The sequence below is a fragment of the Sturnira hondurensis genome, unplaced genomic scaffold, assembly GCF_014824575.4.
Source record: "Sturnira hondurensis isolate 20B ecotype Veracruz unplaced genomic scaffold, ASM1482457v3 Scaffold0022201, whole genome shotgun sequence".
Lineage (NCBI taxonomy): Eukaryota > Metazoa > Chordata > Mammalia > Chiroptera > Phyllostomidae > Sturnira > Sturnira hondurensis.
In genome coordinates, this window is record NW_028094832.1 from 9,030,367 (window position 1) to 9,055,945 (window position 25,579).

The following is a 25,579-nucleotide window of genomic DNA, read 5'->3' on the forward strand; positions in this document are numbered from 1 at the left end:
ATCAATGGGTGAGGTGTTCATGACAGAATTCTTCTTTTTTCTTTCCTTTTAAAAATGTTTTCCACTTAGAAACAGGAAGTAGAATGGTGGTTATCAAGGGTTAGGGGGAAAGGGGAGAAGGGGGGGGTGTTTGTTTAATAGGTACAGAGTTTTAGATTTGAAAGAAAAGTTTCAAAGACCTGTTTCCCAACAACGTGAATGCATGTAACATTACTGAACCACAGACTTTTAAAATGGTTAAAACGGTAAATTGCATGTTTGTGTGCTTTCTTTGAATCACAAATTTTTTTACAGAAAATTTTTTTCTCCAGAGCTCTGCTCTTTATGACTTATAGTGTTGGATTAGGTACCAAATTTAATAAGATGCTTATGTAACTGAATTCTAGAACCTACCTGGTGACCCTGTCTTTAACTTTGCCCCAATTACTTCACCTTGAGCCCAATAATATGGAAGTATATTATTCCAGGAATAATAATTGAACACCAATTATTTCCTAAGCATTGGCAGAAATTCAAAGATGAATTGCACAGGAGCCATTGTTATTGAAGTTTATATACCTAAACTATAATAATTATAATAAAGCTTCTATTTAATATGGTCACTCTATGCCAGAAACTACACTATGTTTTATATGTATCATCTCTTTGTATTCTTTTAACAACCTAATGAAGTATGCAATTTTCCTCTAGTTCTACAATCTTTTTAGTGGAATTGACATGTACCTATTTAAGAAGTAAAAATAGGATGATAGCTATTGAAAATAAAATCAATATACATTAATGTCTTTGTGCCAAGAAGAATACTGAAGAATCGTACCCATGACATATTATGTCCATTTTACAGAAAAGAAATTGATGATCAGACAGATTAAGAGAGTTGTCAAAAGCCATTTGGCTAATGAGAAAAAAAGTGTTTGAACTGAACGAGGACAACGGGGACACACAGACTCATAGATAGAGAGCAGGATGACAACCGTGGTGGCGGGAGATGAGGGGGCGGAAGGTTTGAACAAAAAGGAAAAAGGGCTCATGGACACGGACAACAGGGTGGGGATTGCTGGGTGGAGGGGGTGGAAGAGGACTAAATGGTAATGGAAAAAATACAATGAAGATTACATTTAAAAATATATATTTGAAGCCAGTGTCTGGCTGATCCTGACTGCTGCATAAATCGTACCATCACGTGGCTTTTCTACACAGCAATCATGCAAATTAGAAAGTGGTCAAGTGCACTAGGGTTCTATGTAAACTCCTGGAGGAAATGAGAGAAGAGATTTACTCCTAGCTGACTTTGGTGAGATGAGAAACTAACCTAAAAAGGGAAACACGTATGCAAAGGAGCAGAAGGAGGAATGCAGGGTTTGTATGTGGCAAACCAGCAGTGGAGTGGGCTGGGATCCTCCAGTCAGGAGGTAGAGAAATAGGAAATAGGAAATAGGAAATCAGACCAGGAAGCTATACAAAGGCCTTGGCCTGCACGCCTCAGATGTGTCCAAGGGGTTTGTTCTTCAATAGCTATGTGGTAGAGAACCACAAAGATTTTTGAGCAGGGAAACTGTGGACCAAGAGTTGTGCTTTAGGTGTTTGTCTAGCAATAGTGTAGGAGATAAACTGGAGAGATGTGAGCAGAATGAAAAAAAAAACTAGCTAAACTTTCCTTTCCTCAATTCTGTCTCTTTTTAGGTTACAATTGGCCTTGACACTGGAAACTGGTCCTCACTGTGCTGGAACCAAGGATTCAATAATGTATTTGCATGAAACTACTTGTTTTTCAATGAATTAAATGTGATTTTTAAAAAAGATTTTCTCTTGAAAGTCTGTAGGTTTAAAGCATAATGTGAAGTTCATTTTCCAGGGAGGAATCCAATTTGGCTTTTGTTGTTTCTGGTCAGATATTATATGATTTTGTTTTTTTTATTGCAAGCCTTTAGAATGGTTCACAGATGTTGCTGCTAAAATAGATCCTCCTGGAATTGTTTGGTTTGAAAGAATTTCTGTTGCTATGAGTTAAATGAATAGTAGGCCATTTAAAATCCAAGACTGTGCTCAAACTTAGAAAATAATAGTAAGTCCTTAAATATTTATAAAGCAATGATAGGGACAAGTGACCTTTGTCACAGGTCCACATGATTGCACTTATGGTTGAGTTATGCTGTGTTCAAATTAAAGATCATTTCTCCCAAGGACAGAGAGAGCGACCAAATCAATGTTTTTATAAATGAAGAAATGCACGGTTATTTTAAAAATACCTATAGTTTAAATTATACAGGTGGACACGCTACAACTTAACAGACCATTCACCATTAAAAATAATTGAACAAAATGTGGCCAAATTTAAATAAAAACTAAACAGTAGGTGTCATTGGATGTAGGCAGAACCCAAATGTATCTCTGGTTTTTCTTTCCTTCCTCCGTTTAGCGAGCTCAGTCATTGCCCCTAAGCTCAAGTGTTCACTGTCACCCACAGATGAGAGACTTGCATGTCTGCATATCCAATTCTGACACATCTTTCAAAACCCAAATCTATACCAACACCCCAACAGGCATGTGATGCTCCAGATGTCCAAACTCAATTGACCATTTAACCCACAATACCATTGCTCCTGCATCTGGTGCCCAAAGTAGGGCCTCTATATCAGCATTTCCTAGATTGAGTTCCAGAAACACGAATCCCCCCAAATATTACATTAAAAAAAGATTTATGGTGAACTAACCAGACCCCATGGAGAAACTCCATACCCCGTTATCATGCTTTCTTGAAGATTCTCAGTGAAAATTAAATTTCTAAAGGCTCTGAGGTCTCTTGCAGTAGGAAACTTGTTTACCTTGTTTATCTCAGTATTTTTATTTGATAGCAGACCTGTCTTGTGTGTCCCATCTATTAACATTCTGAAAAACTTGTGATCACAAAAGATACTTGGAGAGCAGCCACTGTAGAGCATTTTTTACTCCTCCTCCACCTTAACTGCTGCATAAAATTCATCCCCTCCTGTGTAGTTATGGTCAACAGTACCTCTAGAGCCTGACTGCTTGAATCTACTTCCGGACTTCACCCCTCATTTACGGGTATATGAGATCTGGGAAAGTGGCTTCTCCATCTTTCTTTGCTCAGTTCTCAGATCTTTCAAGTGGCTGACCCTTCTTAAAGACTGTACGAATTAAATGAAGTAATGCATGCAGTGCACTTAGAACTGGGCCTGGAACATAGTATCCGTTCAACAAACGTTCACTTTTATTACTATTACTGTTACCTCTAAAATGTCTCAAATGTTTGCCATTTCCCATTGCCTTGGACACTTCCATGACTGAGGTACTCCTGTTTTCTTTCACAGACTATAATGATAACAATAGCAATTTACACTTAGTGGGCTTCCTTGTAAATTTACTCGATGTTTTCATGTACATTATCCAGTTAAACTAATGAACACTTCATTTACACTTCACAAACACTCTACTTTGCAATCCACTCACCACACTGCCATTTCATTTTTTTAAAGCACAAATCTAATGATATCATTCCATGCTCAAGGACATTTAGTGATCCTCCATTATCAACGGAATAAAGAAAAGTAATAGCTCATCACCACGGTGGGCACAGCCCAGATTTAATGCTCCGAGTCCCAGAGCAGTCGAGTCTGGAACATACAATGGGCTTTCAGTCCACTTGGCCTGGCTGGTATTGTATTTTGTTTTGCCTTTCTTCCTCCTTTTACTTATTAAAAATTTGACTCATTCTTAAGGTCAACCTCAAATTTTGCCGATTCCAGGGAATATTTCTCAGTTCTGCTCATTAGCATTCTCTTCACAATTTTACATTTTCTCAAAAAAAAAAGTGTAATTCCTTTTGTATCATGTTCCACCTCCCACAGTTAATTTTACAGAGACAATCTTTCATAAAGCTCAGGAAGAGGTGATGTCTGATTCATTTTTTTTTTTACTTTGTGAATAAAACACAGTGCCTTACATGTAGTAGGTGTTCATATAGATATTTATTGATTAAATTTGCCTACAGAGAGGGCTTCTTACTACTCATTAGTGTACACCACACCTTAAACAAATATTACATTTAAAAGAGTCAATTGGTTGGTAATTCTCTCCTTGCCAAAAGTTTGTACTCTTTACAAAAGAATTCACAACAGAACTCTTTTAATAGGGAAGCGAGCCAATATCTTTAAAATAAAAACAATCACATGGAACTTTTATAAAACACACCTACGACACACACCTGTATCCACTAACCATCCCAGGATTCTGACTTCTTGGGATAATATCATGTTTTTGTTTGGATTCTCTTGGAATAAATATAAAGGCCAATTAATATACTGGCTCTATAATAATAATTTCCTATCTTCATTTTTCCTATGGAGACTTCCTGGTTGGCTCTCAGAGAGGTGATCTAATCTACAGTCTTACTCCCTAATCTAAGTTCACTTTCAGGTCAGATATCCCCAGCTTGTTTCTGATTCAATGACTTCATCTCCTTCAAGGGAGCTGATCTCCCTTCAAAGCCTGCTCTTGGAAAATCACACTGGAGACTTACCTACTGGAGATACAGAATTTCCAGATCTGAAGTACAGAATTCTCTGCTGTGCATTGTTTTTAATAGGTCCTTCCTGGGCTGTTGACTGGCCTAGGAAACAATGGGTATAATCAGGATGAACAGATAACTCCTTAATAAACCTTCCATTTTCTGACAAGTGCATTTAATTAATGTTTCCTAGACAAGTTTACATGCTTATGCTTGAAAGCGTATTTTCAATTTCTTTCTTGTTCTATGACTACCACAGGACTCGTGTGTCAGGTTTAAGTAGGAGACATCAGGGTGGCATGAAGTTTGGGGCGAGTGTTATATGTCACCTTCTCTTTCTTCTTCCTGATATTTACTGACCACACGAACACATAATCCATGCTCTGGACCTCTCAGCTATTATTGCTCCCCATGACTGGAATGGTTTAACTCCATCGTTCTGGTTAATGATAAACTATTATCTATCTCCACTAAACCTCTGCCAAGAGCTTTTCTCCAGAAATTACTTTATAGTTATTATCTAATCTTTATAAAACGATGGAGGAAGTTTTCCCATCCAACAGACGGTAAATGATTAAGGAGAAGACAGTTAAAGAACCTGCCCAAGGTGACACTGTAATTCAGTGATGAAGTAATACTGACTGTTCCCAATGTTCGCGTTCCAGTTCGTTCATTTTCCATAATTCAATCTACAAACCTCTGAGTGTTACCTGAGTTTGAGTTCATTTAGAGTTGCTTTACTTTTCTTAAAAGTTACTTAGTGATTCAATAAAATGGGAAGATGCGTATGAAGGTGTGGGATAGATAGAATTAAAAGTGCTCTATTGACAGTTATATGCTGATTTTATTGTTGTCGTTCCCTGACTTGGCTGGTATTCACATGTTTTTGAAACATTTGCTTGATTATAAAACAGTTACCACCATAGATGTAATTAAGCACATAGGCTATTAAGACTTTCCCTGAAAATTATATAGATTCTCAAAATAATTTTGAAGGCTACATGTTGCCTTTTTTTAAAATGAAAAGAGTAGAGAATATTTTTACTTTGAATATGTTTGTATTCATTCCAATGGTATATCCTATCTTATATTAACAACTACAATTTGTTATTGAGTAGCAACTAGGTGAGTTGGGGGAGTGAGCTCCTTCTGGGGGTATTTTCACAAATCTAAGTGCATAATTAGTAAGTGCTAAATATCTTCACTTTTTTTAAACAAATTTCATTTGATCAGATTCAACATGATCCTTTTTACCTAGAAGTTTAAAGAGCCAAAACCACCTTGTATTTTACAATTTATAATACTTCAATTCCTACTTATTCTGCAAGTATTTATAAAGTTTAAACACTGGGCTACTTACTGGAGTATAAGCCATGTCTTTGGTCAAACCAGGAGACCAGCCCACAAGTTATGCATGCATCAGCAAAGACCACAAAATACATAGGGACCCAGGGACAGGACAAGTCAGGCAACTTCTGTCCCTGTGTCCAGACACAGTCCTTGAGAGGAGCAGAGTCAGGAAAAGGACATCTCTGCATTTTATCCGAACGGGACTGAGAATTTATCTAATGAGATTGCTTAAAGTATTGAATCAGAAAACACTAAATTGGTCTAAATAGCATATAGTACCTTACATTGTGGTTACTTAGGAAGGAAATCAGCTCAGATACAGGATAAAATAAAAAGAGAGCACATTTTTTTCTACACATTGGAGTGTAGTTCAGTGCATTTGTAACCCGACTGGATATAAGCAGTCATTTCTGTTTTCTAGATAAGCAAACCAAATCATCTAAGTCAGAATTGTATCCGTGATACAGCAAAAACTAAATCTCTTTTAAAGCTCAGCCCAGTGCTTTTTCTATGGACATTGCTGCCTCGTGTCTCCATATTCCACTATCTTCAAACTCTACTATTGTGCCTTAAACCTCAGATGTAAACCTTGGATCTAGTTTTGGGATCTAGTTACACCTGTGTTGTGGGGGACAGAGAGAGTAAATGGTTTTGAGGGACTTTCCACAACACACGCACACACACACACACACTCTCTCACAGATTTGTACAGTAAGTATTTTCTATGTGTTTACACACCCACACAGGCAAACATGGCAGGGCACACGTGTGCATGAGCATGAAGTCTTGTCATAGTGTGTAAAGAATCTATTTTCATACCTATTCTATGGAACTATGGGTACCTGGTGATTTTTCTCAGGCTTTGGGTACTTGTTTTTCTTGTGCCTTAGGAGGAATGTTTGAAAAGGAATGTGGCTTGTTTGCCAAATACTCTAGTCTCCCAAGGCCCCCCATTTCTAAGAGGTGAGCGATTCTACCTTACTTGCCCCTGGGAGGGTGCTCTTGGGCAGCATAAAAGCTTACCCCAAGCTAAAAAAGAGTTAGGGAATCTATAATCCTCCTCTGGCAACCATAAATGAGTACTAGAAAGCTATGCAATGGTATCTCACAATGCTACGTAGATTTGCTTCCCCAAGCAACTGGAAAGACTATGGACATTCTTTGTAAAAATTACATGGTCTTGATGGGCCCCATCGGGTAAGGATCGCTCTCTCCATAGGAGCTGTCATGCTCCCAGAGGTCCTGGCAGTTCCTGGTACATGAGGACGTGAAGAGCAGCGGCAACCCTACCCGACAGAAGATTTGGCTGACAGGAAGCGCTGTTATCAACCATTCGAGAACGAGCCCACACAGAGAGGAGCAGCTCTCACAGGAGCTGTAAGTGGGAGCCGGTGCAAGTGGCTACAGAGAATCACAGAAAGGGATTCGCTAGGAAAGACTTCCCTGTAGTTCTTCCCATCTGGGTGAATTTTTCTCAAGAGACACGAAGGTATACCTGCATTTTCTATGTATCATCATATGAGGCTAAGAAGTGAATTCTCTTATCATCAAAAAATAGTGGAGTCGGAACCTTGGAAACTCCCAGTTCGAGCTGATGTCCCACAGAGACACTGCCCACAGCTCCTCAGCCTTGAGCGTGGACTTGGGGGGACCATGCTACCTCCACATAAGATGGGGCATGGTAAATGCTGCTTCTGTAACCTTGTATGAAAACCAGCAGCACCTCAGTGAACAGTCCTCTTTTGTATTTGATGCACAAACTGGGGAACTGTTGACTTTGAAGGACTTATTTTGAACATTGCTGACACTGTGAAAGAGTTTGCTTTTTAATAATGGCCCACCTGATTCATGGGCTAGAAGTACTCTCCATGTCTTTGATCTTTGTTCTTTGGTGTACCTGGAACTCCTCAGTTATATTGAGTCACTGTTTCCTAATGTTGAACTACCACTGTATTCCTAAAATAAATACTATTTTTAATGTGCTGATGGATTTTTATTTATGACTTTGTGTCTTATAATCTTATTTTTGTTTGCCATCTTTGTCTAATTTTAGTAGATTATGCTAGCCACATGTAAGGAACTACCATATCCATAGTTATTACATGTACCCTAATAGCTTAATTAGCATAAACATAATTTATTCTAGAAAGATTGTCCAAAAATTTACCATGAAACCTATAGAGAGGTACAGGAAAAAGAACACTTCTTTGCCAGTTTTCTTGCTTTCTTTTGTGGTTATTTGTTCCTTTGTTACAGTTCTTTTAATGTCTTTCTGTTTTCATTTTTTACATTTATATATTTCCTAGGAAAACATATATTTCATCAGGTTTTTCAAATGGATTAGCAAAGAATTGTGGATAATGTTTATCATTTTAAATTTCCTATGGGTTTATAATTATATCATTTTTCCTATAATGTTAGCAAATTTTTGGTTAAAATTTTAATTTGTTAAATAAGGTATTTAAATTTCTATATATATATATATATATATATATATATATATATATATCGTGGTTGTGCCTTTTGAGCATCCATCTTTTATATGGCAATTTATGCTCAAACAAGAAAAACTTAAATGTCAGTGTTTGAGGAATTTGTCTGAAAGCCCGTGTTCAAAGAATGTAAATATTCAAGAAAGTGTGAACAATCCGAGACGAGCTATAACCAACTAACTGGAACCAACCANTTTTCAAATGGATTAGCAAAGAATTGTGGATAATGTTTATCATTTTAAATTTCCTATGGGTTTATAATTATATCATTTTTCCTATAATGTTAGCAAATTTTTGGTTAAAATTTTAATTTGTTAAATAAAGTATTTAAATTTCTAAATATATATATATATATATATATATATATATATATATATATATATATATATCTTGGTTGTGCCTTTTGAGCATCCACCTTTTATATGGCAATTTATACTCAAACAAGAAAAACTTAAATGTCAGTGTTTGAGGAATTTGTCTGAAAGCCCATGTTCAAAGAATGTAAATATTCAAGAAAGTATGAACAATCCGAGAAGAGCTATAACCAACTAACTGGAACCAACCAGTTGGCTTGTGTCTTGTTTTCTGCTTTTAAGAGCAGACTGTATGGGGAAAGCTCATATAAGGTATATATTAAAAATTTTTAAAATTCTTCAAGGGGATTACTTTGGCCAATGTATATTAATTCCAAATTTTCATACCTTTTCCAGTTCTTTATAATGACTAATGTTCAGAAGGATGTCCCAAGACATTGCAAAATTGTCATCAGAGATTACATTATCTTTATGGTGCAAGTCAGAAAATGTCATAAGTCCATTTCTATAAGAATTGAAATAATATTTACAAGGTTTTGAAGAAATTTCCATTTAATCCTTGATTATTTACAAAATACCTCATTCCCTGAGCATGTAAATGAAACATGATTTCATAGTATTTATTACATACCCAAAACAATGATGCTTGTGTTTCCTGAGTACTTCCTGAATGCCAGTTAGGTATTTTACCATTTTTACTGTACAGAACAGCATAATGCGAAGGGCAGTGTTGAGGAAACTGAAACACAGAATGGTTCATTCACATCACCAATAAGTAGCCATGTCAGGACTGAATACCATGCTGTTGTACTCCAGAGCCCAGGTTCTTAATCTTCTACTCTCCCGACTACCAATGGATTGATCATAAGAGAAATCCCATGTGAATTTGTAATTGGCTGGTACGAGGCAGGACAACATTACCTAGCAATAGGGCAGCACTAACTCTTTCAAAGCTATTTCATGTCAGTGACAAAGTGACTTCCCCAGTGCAGAGACACAATTCTTTAAAGAAGGTCTGTGACACTTTTTCTGCTGCCCCAAGAAGGAATTATATCCATTATAGCATTAGCATGAACACACCTAGACTGTTTCTAGATCATCTTTCAGGTCATGTATAAATTTGTCCATTCAAAGGAATCCAATTTAAAGGAGTCTTCACTTCAGAATGATGCCACACCCAAATGAAGTCTGTGGTTTTATTTGTCTGTGACGTCAGTGTTGGGAACCAGGTGCAATGTCCCCAGAAGATCACAAGATGTGCCCTCAACCAGGCCACCCTCAAAGGATGTTTTCTTTCACAGCCATATGTGTTTTCCAAGTTGGCATAGGATGGAAACTTTGGGTTTGCTTCTGGAGTATCCTTTGTTTTTATAATGCTAATATTCGTTTCCTCATTTTCCTTGGCAAAAAAATAGAACAATAATAGTAATAAGGCTTGGCAATAACAATGAGAACCCAGAGAAAGATTAAAAGTGGTGACTAATTAGGCTATTCCACTGTAGAGCTCCATTCACAGGGACATTCGGAAATTTTGCTTCAAAACACCACGCGTAATCTCAAACTTTTCCATTTTCATCTATTTGTCATGATTTTTACTATACTACAACAAAAATTAGACAAAAGATAATAATCTTATTCTGACTTTTATTCTGCATGGCCAGTGAAGTGTTGTCATGCCACAAGTCTTCCTTTGCAGGGACCAAATGTGTGTCACCTTTATTTGTGCTTTCTACCTTACCTGCCAAAGCTTATGAGTCTCTCTTACTTCTTGTACTTGCATAGTCATGCAATGTCTTCTTTTAGAAAAAGAAAAATAAAGGAACTTAAATAAAACAAACAGTTGATATTGATCTAAGCTCACTACAAAGGAAAGTAATTAAAGGGCGGGTCATTATTTCACTGATGCAATTTTTAATCGCCCCCGCAATAAATCCTCTACCGTGACTATCCCTCCACAGTCAGAGATTTGAGCTATTGTGTTTCAGGTTTCATGCAGTAGAGTTCAATAGAATTACCTCATGAATGTGATCAAGGCAGCTTTATTTGGTTCTTGTTTTAGTAAGTACTGTTGTAGTCCTGATCTGGAAGTTTGTTGTTGTTGTTTTAAAGACCCTGGGCAAGTAATACCAATAATGAGAGTTTACAGAAATGTAGCTGTGTCAACAAGAAATGAGTTGCTATTGACTGTTAGTCTAATTATGTCTTGTACTTACTACATTGAATTCAAATGAAAGGGAACAAAGTCTTCAAATTCAAGCTGTATCTTAGCAACTTTCCTACATTCTATATAATAGAATAAAATGGAATAGTTTAAATTCTTCTTGAAAGGGAATTAATTTTGTTTCATTATGACAACACTTCAAGGCATTCTCCTCATTTGAAAAAATAGAATAAAGATATGTATGAATTGGTTCCATTGCATTAATTTTCTATTCTCTGCCTACTCATACATTTGAAATAACAGCACTAGATATTACAATGCAGTATTTTGTATTTAGCATGGTTTCATCTCTTATTCCTCTGTGCAAAAGACTTTCCTTTCTATTTCTTTTCATTAAATTATTCCTAGTCTAAGTATGGTCATATTCTCCCACTTACTGTTTCTTTGGATAGGTTTTACTTCCCCAGTTAAATGATAATTCCCTTTCTGCAAGGGGATTATATTAACAGCTATCTCAGTCCCCTAAATGGTACATAAGCAAGAAATGTTTATTGACTATGACTTGGAATTTTCTCAATGAAAACAATAAAAGACTGAGAAAGTAATGTAATACATATTAGAAAAAGAGGATTAATATATATGAAGCGAGTGTGATACACCTACACTACAAGTACATTTTGGAATTTAATCCTTGAGGTAATTATTATTATTATGCTGCAACAAACTTTATTGTTCCCATTTGGCCCAAGGCATGGGAGAGGGCTCCAGGGTGGTTAAAAGGATGCCTAATGGTTTCAGAGAGAAGCTCAGGCAAAAGCCAGCCACCAGGGGATGCAGAGGAGGTCCATCAAAGGCCTCTGGGCTCCAAAGGCTTCTAGTCATGCTTAAAGGACAGCTTTTCAAAGAGATATTCACCCAGCCTGGCCTTTGGACAGGCCAGTCTGCAGAGGTTAGTCAGGTGGTTGCCCATCATCTTGATTAGTTTCACCTCCTTTTCCAGGAAGTAGCTCTGCAGGAAGTCACAGAGATGAGGGTCTATACGGGTAGACGCAGGGCATGAAGATCCAAAAGGGCCTGGTTCAGGTTCTTTTCCAAGGCCTTGGTGGCTTCTATGGTGTCCTGAGTTTCACTCCACTCATCTTGGGACAGCTTCAGCATGTCCTAGAAGAGGCCATGGCAGCCACACTGGTTTCCTACCTTCTAGGGATGCTTGGTACCCTTGAGCCTCTCCCCATCCAACTCGTGGAGGAAGTGGCCCATGCCCTTCAGAGGTACATTATCCAAGTCAAAATATGTAGAAGCCCAGAGCAAGGTAGGGGTGGGAGGCTGGCAGATGCAGGTTACCAGCGGCCTCCACCTTGGTGGGATAATTGTGACGAGTTTGGGAGCTCATGGTTCCTCAGCAAAAAGGAGTTAAGCTCAAAAAGTGGTGCTCCTGATCTCAAAGACCTAGGGTGGCTGAGATATCCCAAAGGTGGTGATGGGAAAAGAGGTCAGAGGGCAGTCAGAGGTGAGAAGGAGGGGCATCTCTGGGTTTGTTCCATCCAAACACTTTTGAAGCCAGAGACAGATCCACGGGCTCACTGAGGGCACTTCCTTGAGGTAATTACTTATCACTTCCACTTTTTCAGTGTGGAAATAGGGAGACTTATTGACGTGGCGTTCAGGAACTTGGCCAGGGTCAGAGTGCAGAGCCTTCTTCCACTGCACCATGACGCCTTCAATGGAAACATTAAAACCCAGCTCTGTACGAAACTGGAACTTCTATTTGGTCTGCAAGGACTGAAAGATGTTTCTTGCTGCCAAAGATGATGATTTTTTTACTTCTTTCACTGGAGATGAAAAGGGAAAGCAACTTGTCACCAAACTATGCAAAGATGAGTGTGTACCCTAGACTATTAAAGGATGGTTTTTAAAACTGAAAGAAAAGAAACTTCTGATTCCAAAATCAGAGAATATAGATGGGGATATGACTCAGTGAGGAGAGAAAATTTCTAGCAAACAAATTGAGACAGTATAAAGAAGAAAAGATGATGGTATAAGAAGGAACCCAAGACTATACTTTCACGGATCATTTCTATGGTTTGGTAAGAAGGAACCCATATGATGTTAGTATTTAAGTAAGAAAAGAAGGGGAGGGAAGAAAAGATAAATGAGGAGGTACCCCAAAACATCAGGAATTATCTTCTGGAGGGTTGGCCCTTTGTACTACAAGCCTTCCCTGCTAGGTGAGTGTTCTAGAAACCCAACTGTATCAGCTGGCATTGTTGTCAGAGCCTGCGTTTGGCTTCAGTGATTTTTTTCTGAAGACTCTTTCAACATGTTCGCCCATTGCATGATGGGTGATTTACCAGCACACCTGCTCAAGTGCGCTGAGTATTCAGATGTTTTTGACCCAAAACAGCATGACCCCAGTGCCCCAACCTCCCCATTCACCTGATCTCTCCCTAAGGGACATATTTTTTTTATTTCCCCAGATGAAAAAAGTAATAAAAGGGAAATGTTTTGACGATGTGGAAGAAACAAAACAAGAAAACAGCAGAAGCGCTAAAAGGCATCAAAATCGACAAGTTCAAAAACTGTTTTGAGAGGTCGAAAGAGTCTTGATAGGTGTAGTCCATCAAGTGGAGAGTGCTTTGAAGGTGACTGCAGTTTAAACATCTAAGAATATACACACAATTTTTAAATAAATAAATTCCATTTGGGGGGGTCCTCCCTTGTATATGAGTGTATGTAGAAACTTTCTGGAAGTAACCAGAAAAAAATATTTGCTTTTGCCCAAAGAAGGGTGCTGGGAGACTGAGAAGGAAGAAAGTCTTTTCACTATTTACTCTTTTCTATGTTTTGAATTTTGTAAAATAAGTTCATTAACTAAAATAAAAATGAAAAGAATAAGTAAATTAAGAGAGTGATATGATTTCGTAAATATCTCTTGACCTCAGAACTGAATGAATATGTCTAATAATAGTAATAACAACAAAAATTTTTGTATATATCTCAATATATAATTTATAAAGTGCTTTTGCATATATTATATAATTTAACCATAAATCTAAAATGGGTTCCCATATAAAATGGAGTACTTTTAGTTATGTTTTGTAGATAAAGAAGCTTTTATTAAGGAACTTGACCCAGGTCACAAGCAATAGATGGCACCCTAAGTTTTGACTCTGAGTTCAGTATTTTCATCATACAAAAGATAGCATGAAAGACAAACAGTCCAGAAAAACAGAGAAGTACCTCCAACTTATTAGAACAAGACAGACAGAATAAAGCCCAGATTAAGATATATCTAACAAAAATTTAAAAGGCTACCAAACTAAATATATTCAGAGCAAGAATAAGTCCCACTCCTCATGAAAGACGTCAGAGAGAAAATGAACTTGTCCACATTCTAATTTTCTTTTATCATCTTTGTCAACATGATTGGCTGAAAAGAGGGAAAACACAAAGAGGCAACTGAAGGCTGAGATTGGTTAAGGGATAAAAGGAAAGCATGTGATTACTCTAAGTGAGTTTGAATCTCATTACCCATACAGATTGCCTCTGGGATACAAAAAGGGCTTGTGTTAACGAATTGTGGTGGGCAAGGGAGGTGCTGAAAGGCTACATATGTACATACCCAAAGATTGGGTATGTATGTACATATGTGTGTACATGTATGTGTATATGTATATGTATGTATATACCCAATCTTTAAAGGTGTAAAGAACAGATCTTGCAAACCACATGCCATAAACCGAGCTATTGATTCTAGACACAACTCTAGACAAAACTAACAAAGAATAGCTTGCAAATTTTTAAAAATACAGTGAAATCCACTAGATTCTGTGTCAGTTTCCTAGGGCTGACATAAAAGTTCCATAGACTGGGTGACTTAATAAAAATGTATTTTCTCCCAATTCTGGGGTCAAGAAGTCTGAGATGAAGGTGTGGGCATGGTCAGTTTCTTCTTAGGCCCGTATCCTTGTCTTTACATCGCCTTCCTGTGTCTGTCTTCATAGGGTCTTTCCTTCGCACCTGTCTTCTAATTTCCTCTTCTTCTGAGGGTAACAGTCATATTGGATTTGGGCCTGTCTTAACCTAATCACCATTTTAAAGATCCTATTTCTAAATATTGTCACATTATAAGGCAGTGAGGGTTAAGATATCAACAAATGAATTTTGGAGGATAACATTCAGCCCATAATAAATTAAGTCAGAATTCTTTTTATTTTTATTGGTAATAAAGTCAGTCATGTGTCACTTAACGATAGGGATGCATTTTGAGAAATAAATTGTTAGGTGATTTTGTTACTGTGTGAACATCATAGAGTGTACCTACAGAAACATGGATGGTATAGCCTGTGGTATATAGCCTAGGTATATACACCACATACCTAGGCTATATGGTATATGGCCTATTGCTCCCAGGCTACAAATATGTACAGCATGTTACTGTACTGACTGCCATACGCAATGTAACACAATGGTAAGTATTTGTGTATCTAAACATAAAAAAAGAACAGTAAAAAATATGGTATAAAAGGTAAAGTATGTGTGTGCACATTGGGGGGTAGGATGAGGGCTGTGGAGTGAGGTGCCCTCACAGGGAGAGTAAAAGTCAGGAGGAGGGAGGGAGGGAGAAAGAAAGAAAAGGAAGGGAAGGAGGAGTGAGCGAGAGAGCAGAGACCAAGAGACCCACAAAGGTGAAGACTGAGATGAGAAATAATAAAAGGGAGAGAGGGGGAGAAGAATGGGTTGGAAGGAAAGGAGAGGGGAACAGGACCACAAGGAAAGAAAGAGAAACAGATGGGAGGGGAGTGAGCATGTTCACACAAGTGTGTGGCTGTGTGCATGGGTGGTCAGAGGTAGGCTGCTGGGCTCCCCTTCTCCCAGACCTTCCCCTGGCTCTCTCACTGACTCCTTGTCTTAGCCACAGCATGCACAGCAGGTGAACAGTGCACAAAGCTTCTTTGGCTATTTAACGCCCCCAGAGCTAGCAATAAATTCAACATCACAATCCAGTCCAACTTCTTCTAACACAGCAAACACTTTTTGTTCCCAATCTACTACAGAATCTGATGGGGCTACTGTGACATGTTGTCTGTTGTTGATGGAAACATTGAAACTTCAATATGTGACACAAGACAGCACAGCTGAAAAGAGAAAAATGAAGTCACCCTAAGTCTTAACCGAGGTGGAGGAGCAGTATATTAGAATTGACTGGAGCGTTTTTCTCAAAGTCTATTTCCTGTCCTACATGGAGATTCTAATTATTCACTATTTTCTCCTTGTTCCAGTTGAGAGCTACCATTTTACATTTAAAAAACCTACCATTTATTGCATACTTGCTACCTATCAGTCCCCTTTAAGTGCTTCATGTGGGTTATTTTATCTGAGCCTTATAAAAACCTTATGAGATAGTAGTAATACTGTCCTCATTCTGTAGATAAGAAATCTGAGGCACAGAGAGTTTAAGTGACCTGCACATGGTCTCAAAGCTAGTGAGTTGAATAGCTACAATTCAAAACCAGTGTATCTGGGTCCAGATCCCATGCTTCTAACAACTGCCCCATCCTCTTGTCATAGTGTATCCGAATTCAGCAAAGCATTTCTCGTACTCCTTCATGAACACGATATAATGGAAAATGAATTATAAAAACAGTTAAGTGGGTCTATAACATTTGTGTGACTCTTTCTAAAGAACATTAGCTAGTGGATTGATTGCAATGTGGAAGATGGCCTTCACTTTTCATGCCTCAGGCCTCTTTCCTGGGTCCTGCTCTAGCTTATATTTAAATCAATGACTTACAGAAGAACGTAAACAAGAATTTTAAATTAACAAGTGCAATTGAACGAAAAAGGATGGAAAATATTTGTGTTTTAAAATCAGGGTTTGTATTGCAGCTCTGTGTGGAAAACACAAAGTGGTCGTTTCTTTGTGGGCTGAGGCCCACGGAACCAGGATCGCCTAGCCTGTGGGTTTGCAGAGGCGTGATAAAGGGAGGCCCCATGGCCTAGTCCTCATACTAGGAAGGTCATGAAGAACATGAAGACATGGAATCTAAGGGAAAAATATGAAAGAGGTCACTTCGTGAGCCCTGACAGAAGCATAGAAGGAGAACATGAAGACATGGAATCTAAGGGAAAAATATGAAAGAGGTCACTTCGTGAGCCCTGACAGAAGCATAGAAGGATAAGGGCCCCTTATTACCTCACTTATGAACCAAAGGTCTTAACTCTAACACTTCGGAAGCTTTGAAGATTTCCCATGTTTGTTTGCTTTTTAATCTTATTTATTTCTCTGTAGTCTTTAGTGGAAAAATTCCCAACCCCTTGAAAGCACAAAGGACCTCTGTGATAACCCATGAAGAGAGCAATGGAAGGAAAGACTAAGACACTGTTTCTTGCTCTGCAAACTCAGGGGCGGGGATAATGGGAAGATCCCCAGGAACAGAGGCCAGGAGTACCTGCTTTCCCACAGGTAGGAAAGGAAGGTCTCCGAACTGCCCGTGGATGGACAGGGGCCCCAGGACATAAAAACAGAAATGCCTGATAGGGCTTCTAATAACCGGAGTTATTTAGTAAATGCACAAGCGTAATTTTAAGGTAATGAGTTTTCTGCAGAAGATGGATAGAGTTGTAGAAGGGATTCGTGTTTAGGGTAACAGGTTGTTGTAGAGTCTGTTATGAACATTGATTCTTTTATCTATGACTCTATTACCATTGAGACGTGCAAAATAAATGTAGATTATTTCAAAGGGTAGTTCCAAGTCCAGAGGCTATGTCTAATATTATATATTCATAAAAGTCTACTATAAACTTGCATAACTCCTTATAGTAGACAAGGTATCTTTGAAGACTTCAGATCAGTATTCACATTATCTACTTTAATTAATCGCTAGTCAAAGTCTAGCTTCCGCTTCCACCACTGTATGGAATTGTTTCTACTAGGTGATCTCCTATTTGCCACATGAAATCGATGTTTTCGCATCCTCGTCTAACCAGACTCACACTCTCTCTGATCGTGCCTTCCATGGTGGCACATGGTTCCAATGACATTCCTGTCGCTCTGACTGTTTCTTCTTGATCTCTCATTGCCATTGCAGGCTCTTCTTCTGGCATCTTAAAAATGGTGGGATTCCTTGAGGTTTTCCCTCGCTCCTGTTTAATTTTGAAATTCCAAATTCTCCCAGGACAGTCACATGTAAAACCAGGGTCTCAACCAACTACTAGTTGCTGCTATATCCAGCTGAGTCACTGTTCCTGACCTTCAAACCAGCTTTCCTACTGTATACCGACCGTCTTCACTAGGATGTCCCAGAGGATTTTCAGATCTGGCACGCTGAAAATGGAATGACTCATCTGACCTCCTGATTGGCTCCTTGCTCCTCTCTCAGTGTTGCCAGGGTTCTTGGATAACATTTCCAAACTTTCAAGCCATTTTCCTGGAAATTGTTCTAGATCTTTCCCTATTTCACACTCACAATCCGTCTACGTGCTGTTGTTTCCGAACATTTCTTTCAGTTTGCAGGCCAGTGCTCATTTCACTGAGCTACACCAGCCAGGGTTGTTTCCGAACATTTCTTAAACCTTTCCCTTTGGCCACCCACGTGGGTACGGCCATAGCTCCGATGTTTACCATCTTCTTCAGGACAACCGTAATTACTTCCTGCTGCAGCCCTAGATTTCATCAGGCCAACCTGCGCATCACAGCCTGAGATCTTTTGAAAACACAAACCTGATGGTGCCACTGCTTTGCCGCACTTGCTCACCACTGCCTTTGGGATTAACAAACTTTATACCTCAGCACAGGCACAGGCTCGCACATTTCCACCTTTGTTCCTTACGACCCACCCTTCCTTCCCCGACACCACCTGTGCAAGTCACATTATGCTGTGGGAAGTTCTGATCACGTCAGACTCTGCCACACCTCTGTGCACATGTGACCCCCTCTGTCTTGACCCGTTTTCCTTTTTTTTTTTGTCTGTCATTGTATTTTACTGTTTTTAAATTTAATTCTTGTTCAAGTACAGTTTTCTGTCTTATATTCCCAGCCCTGCCCTGCCCCCAGTGCTCCCCACCTCCCTCCCATTTCCACCCCCCCCACCTTGGTTATTGTCCATGTGTCCTTTATACTTGTTCATGTGAGTCCATCCCCTTTTCCCCTATGATTCTCTCCCCTGTCCCCTCTGGACCCTGTCAGCCTGTTCCGTATTTGAGTGTCATTGGTCATATTTTGCTTGCTTGTTTGTTTTGTTGTTTAGATTCCTGTTAATGGTGATATCATATGGTATTTGTCTTTCACTGCCTGGCTTATTTCGCTCAGCATAATGCTTTCCAGTTCCATCCATGGTGTTGCAAAGGGTAGGAAGCTCCTTCTTCCTTTCTGCAGCATAGAAAATTCTATTGTGTAAATGTATCATAGCTTTTTGATCCAGACCCGTTTTCTCATTCTCTCTCCTACGCAGCTCAGACATCACTTCCTTTCTGACATCTTTCCTAGCTGTCCCTTCCCCTGAAGAATTCGGAATCTCTTCCATGCTCCCATGACACCCGGTGTAAAGCTCTGTATTTGTACTTATTCTGTACTTCAATAGCCCATGTGTTCGACCATATCCTTCAAAAATGTAAGGTCCTTATATAGATACAATGCATCAACTCTTTTTGTGCCCTAGCAGTTAATACAATGCCTGATTTATGCCTGATTCGACAGCTTACAGACATCTGTTGAATGAACAAAACATGTTCTGCCTAGAAAAAACAATGCCCCCCCCCAAAAAAAAGTTAGTAGGAGAAACTTATAAAAGGTGCCTCATTTCCATTGCAAGGCATTTGCACATTAATGAAGTGTGCACATCTCTGATAGACATGCCTGTATTGCCTCAGATTGGTGACCTCCATGAGTTCTAGCCCTGATCTTGCCCATTGCACCACCAGGACCCAAGGAGGAAACAGCAAATGAGGCTTGGGGAGGCTCCCTTGCCTTTAATGATCACCCGGCTTATATTCAACGCCCTTGACTGACCATACCCCTCCCTCCACCTTCACAGCTTTAACAAGAAGTAACTAAGAGGATAAAAAGAGGAACAAGCCTATAAAGTGAGGTAGGGAGGGCACATTGAAGAGGCCCAACATGAGCAAACAGACAGCAGAATTTCAGTTACCTAGAGAATGGAAGCATCATGCCCCGCAGCTCCCAACTGCGAGAGGAACTAAAAAATAGCTCATAAAACCAAGTCACAGACCCAGCAACATACCATAAGGGAGACACTGCCCGTCAACTGGCAGGCCAAGACAGTCAGAGATAAGAGGTGGTATATCTCACTTGAAAGTGGGCACTTTGTGACCTCGAAGAAAACTGCCAAGGAGATAACCCGAGGCAGGCCAAATGCCTGCAGGAGCCTTCAGCAAGTTCACACTACAGCAGTCAGTTGTGTGGTCGCTGTCACCTTACCGTCTGTGGACAAACAGGGTCCTAAACCAGGGCTGGGGGGACAAAGCCAACCCATGCCCTGTTCTTGAACATCCTGTAAGCTAAAATTATTTTTTAAATATTGTAAAAAAATAACAAAGAAAAGTATGTCACAGGGACCATATGGCTGCAAAGCTTAAGACATTTACTCTCTGGCTGGACCTTCAGAGAAAGAAAAACTTTCACAATCCCTGTGTAGACCCCCTCTGTATAGCTAAACCTTATATCCCACACACTCCCAGAACAGATTATAAACTGCACACACTGGAGTGAGGTTTCTGAACATTATGCTCCTATTACATTATTATGGCCAACTTGGACTTCTCCACCTTAAGAGTTAAAAGTAGACTTTATCATCTTGCTTCTATGAATGGTATTTATTTCTTGTGAACCTCTGTGTTCTGGTGAATGGAAAACACAGGTTAGGAAGTTAGGAAATCTGATTAGGACAATATCAGGACTCTCTGCAGATCTTAGGCAGCTCCCTTAACATGACTGTGTTCTAATCTCCTAATCTGCAAAATGGGGTAATGCCTGCCTCACATCCTAGCACCTAGTGAGGATATAAGGAGATCATAGATGTAGCATGCTTTGCAAAGTTGAAAGGGAGATACAAATAGAGGTATTATTATATATACAACATCACCAACCCTTAATTATGGCTACTTTGGAGGAAGATGAAAGATGGATAAATTGTTAGTTATTAGTGGAACTTTCTACTCATTTATTCTTTTATCTCTTTCCTCATTAAATTTTTAATAAAACTAACAAGTGGCAGGGCTGATTGAGTTTGAAGTTTTTATCCCTTAATTCAGTAAGTTTGTGTGCTTGTTGACTGTGTGTTATGGGCTTAGTTCCTTTGAGAGGAGGAAAAATTAGCCATTAATGGCCAAGAGACATCATCAGAATCAGAGGAGGAAGGAGGAGAGATACCTAATTTTTTTTTAAAAAGCAAAAACAAATAAACAAAAAGCTTCACACTTTTATTATCAATGATCTCTTTAAAGCTGGCTAAAGGTGTTTCCATGCAGGACTTAACTCAAGATTAAATATTCAGGAAGTGCCACGAACTCAAATACAATCTGACTTACTCTCTTCTGTATCAGACACAGTGCTATTTTTACTAGGTCTTATTCAGTTCCCTTTTCTCTAGCACACAGAAAGACTGCACTTCTCAATGACCGCTGCATTTAGGTTAGGACATGTGACTAATTCTGGCCTAGTGACGTCAGTCTCTTCCAGGACAAAGGGTAAAACAACATTGGGAGTTTTCCAGGAACTCTCTTTTCCTTTGCTCTAGAAAGCTCACAGAAGATACAACACAAGATGGCAAAGCCAGCCATGGACAGGTTACTTGGTTGGTTGGAACATCGTCCTATACACCAAAAGGTTGCAAGTTCAATCACCAATCAGGGCACATACCTAGGTTGCAGGTTTGATCCCTGGTTGGGAGGCAATGGATCAATGTTTCTCTCTCATATTGATCTCTCCTTCTCCTTTCCTCTTTAAACATATCCTCACATGAGAATTTAAAGGGAAAATATGTTTTTTAAATAGTAAAGCCATAAAATGGAAACAGCTTTTGAGCATTATTCCAGGAATGCTGTCATGGTGAAATGGAAGCATTTTCTTTGTGTGAAGAATAAAAAAAAATAAGCCACTGAGATTTCAAGATTTGTCTTTAATGAAGATTTACCTAACCTGTTCTAAGACATTTCCCCTCTAAGCTGATTATCATAGCCAATATTTATCTTTATTGAAATAAACAGTTCTATATTTTAAATATTAAATAACTCATTGTCATCACAGAATATACAGTTTTTTTCACATTTGTCTTATTTTATGCCTGGTGTGTCTACACTGTGATCCCTAACACTAGACTGAACAGATCACAGTTATTTGCATATATTATTATATTATATATGATTGTGTGTACATATAAAAATGACCCCTATATTATACATGAAGTCTGTCCACAAAAAGTCCAGCCATTGTTAATAAAACAAGAATAATTTGTGTGACATCAGTGTAAACTGGAAGCCAAGGAGAGTGGACTGGAATGCACATGCGTGAACAATGACAACTTCACTGTACTAGTCAGTGAGGGTGGTAGATGTCATTGAGTGAGCATGTGTAATCTATAGCCATTACATTCAAAATGACTGAAGGAGTAGAGCAAAGAACATGCATCAAATTTTGCATTAAGCTTGGACAGTCCTCCATGGAAACTATTCAGATGATTCAGAAGGCTGAAGCAATGGCAACCAGTGATTGGCAGCTTCACAATGACAATGTACATGCTCATGCATCTCATCTCGTACAGGATTTTTTGGTGACACATTAAATCACCCAGGTGACTCGGCCCCCCTATTGCCCAGATTTGGCATTCTATGACTTCTGGGTTTTCCTAAAACTAAAATCACCTTTGAAAGGGAAGAGATTTCAGACTATCAATGAGATTCAGGAAAATACAACAGGACAGCTGATGGTGATTGGGAGAATGGTGTGAGGTCTGAAGGTGTCTACTTTGAAGGGGACTGAGGTATCATTGTCCTATGCACTATGTCCTATGTCCTATGTTTCTTGTGTCTTGTATCTTCTTCAGTAAATGTCTCTATTTTTCATACTGCGTGGCTGGATACCTTCTGGACAGACCTCATATATAATTATGTATATATATATATGCATATATAATGTTATAATATATATGTAGAAACCCTGTGTTAGAACATTAGTCATTTCCTCTACCTAAAATGTTCTGTTCCCAGATATCCCCTTGGCCGCATCCTAATGTCCTTTAACTCTTTGCTAGGGTCTCATCTTCTCAGTGAGGCCTGCTCTGACTATCCTAGTTAATACTACAAGCTGCATCCCCCCCACACACACAAAATGAATCCCTCATACTCTAGTCTATTTTTGCCTTTTTTCTCATAGAAAATTTTATCTTCTAATATACTATATATATTTTAAATTGGCTCCATTCAATTACTGTACAATTAGAAATAATTGCTGACTCTATAATATTACTAATTTTATCATGGATTATGCATGGACAAGTCCCTGTTTCTAATATAGCAAGGGTTGTGAACATAAACACCACAGCTCAAAGGCATCAGGAAAAGGCAGCTTATGTACGTCCTATAGCTAGTCTCCTGTTCCCTATCCTGAACAACAGGGAGAAGCTTACACTTGAGAAGTGCCTTTGTCTCTGCTGATAGTACATGGTCACTTGTGGGTAACTCAGTTTAGTCTTCCAGATGCTCTGCCATTCCATCTGCCCCTTCTCCGGGCAATGCTGGATGATGAGGGAGATGCTTAGCAGCAGGGAATGAAGCCTTGGATTTGTGTGCGCAAGTGTCTGGGCCATCTTCTGGGTTCACCAGCTGGGTGGCATCATGCCATGCCCTCTTATCTACCAGGGGCCCTTCTGGCAGCCACTGCTGAAATCTTCAAAAGAGACACTTGGGATCTGTCCACTTGGCTTGACCAGGGCCTTGGTCCTTTAATCATGTTGCCCCCACATTAGCCCTAAACGGTTGGACCCATCTCTATGAATCTCACCCATGTTCTCTAGCTGCCCTCCTGGTAGACTGCAGCACCACCGTCTCAGAGAAATAGTAGTCATTTGTCCCTTTGTCATGAAAGTCTTGTGGCAAGGCTTCTGGCAGTGGAGAAATTCTAGATTAACGCCACTACACCTAGCAGCTGAGGGAAGGGTGAAAGTGCTGCTCCCCTGTCTCTCTCTGCCTTACTACTACGCAGCATAAAATTTTGCTCCCTCGTGGCCACTTTGCATGGATGGATGGGGAAGGGCGCCCCTCTGAAACTATCTTTCAAGGTTTCCAGCCAGAAAACCTTATTGCTTTCCGCCCTCTTATCCTAACATCAAATCTCTGAGAATCAGGCAGCCAATGAGAATGGCACCCAATGATCTCTACCTTCTAAGAATCAGACTCTTGCGTGATTCTCTCCTCTTGAGTGTGGGTTGGGTCTCGTGACTCACTTCTAGTTGAATGGACTACACCAAAAGTGATAAAACGTCACTCCTAAGACTAGGTTTGCATAAATTTTGTGGCTTCCATCATGTTCATTTTCTCTGGCTCTCTCACTAGCTCACTCTGATGAAAGCCAGTTGCTATGTTGTAAACTGCTGTACAGAGAAGCCAACATGGCAAGTAACTGAGAAAAGCTTCTGGCCCAGCAAGGGACAGAGGCCCACAGTCTAACTGCCAGCGACCATGGAAGTGGGTCTGGAAGCGGATCCTCCCTCAGTCAAGCCTTCAGATGAGAGCGCAGCTTCGCCAGTGCCTTGATAGTAATGTGGATGTAGACCTTGAGCTGGAGGACACAGCCAAGGATGCCCAGATTCTTAACTCACAGAAATGGAGGTTTATTGTTTTAAGTCATTAAGTTTGGGGGTAGTTTGTTACACAGCTATATCTTAACACACTGCAAGATTTGAGCCCTGAGGGGGAAGCATCAGTAACTGACTATAGATGGTGTTCCTGACTTGCAATGGTTTGACTTAGAATTTTTTTAATTTCTCATGGTGCAAAAAAATATGCATAATAAATACATAAGATATTCAAAATTTCATGATCAAATAGGCTTTATTAGATGACTTTGCCCAACTGGAAGCTAACATAAGTATTCTGAGCGTGTTTAAGGTGCGGTAGACCAAGCGATGGTGTTCAGAAGGTGAGGTGCATGTTCAACGTACGATATTTTCATCTTGCGGCAGGTTTACCGGGGCATAACCCCATTAAAGCTGAGGAGCATCTACATGTGCTCCCTCTCCTTTGTCCCCCTTTTCCTCGCTCGCTCCTGGGAAAGTGGGTGTGGGACTTTCACTTCCTCTTCCCAAAGGCTCAGAACTTCTTTCATGTGGATGATTCTTTTTCCCAGGGCAGCGAGTCTCATGGCCAAGCTACCACTGGCGGGAAGGAAAGCTTCTTCGCATTGTGGCAGGAACTGTTTGGTTCTTTTTTCCCCCCTTCTGATTGAGATATAGTTGACATGTAATATTGTGTTAGTTTCATGTATGCAGTCAAATGAGTCAGTATTTGCATCTATTGCACAGTGATCACCACAGTAAGTCTAATTAACATCCACCACCATACATAGTTACAAATGTTTTTCTTGTGACGAGAACTTTCAAGACCTACTCCCATAGCCACTTTCCAATATATAACACAGTATTATTAACTATAATCAACATGCTGTGCATTACATCCCCAGGGCTTATTTATTGTATAACTGAAAGTATATTCCCGTTGT

At 39.4% G+C, this 25,579-nt stretch overlaps 1 pseudogene; it reads right to left on the bottom strand.

The window, feature by feature from the left end:
- Positions 1–11,719: 11,719 nt before the first annotated feature.
- LOC118978979 (ferritin light chain-like) lies at positions 11,720–12,238 on the bottom strand (annotated as a pseudogene).
- Positions 12,239–25,579: the final 13,341 nt, after the last annotated feature.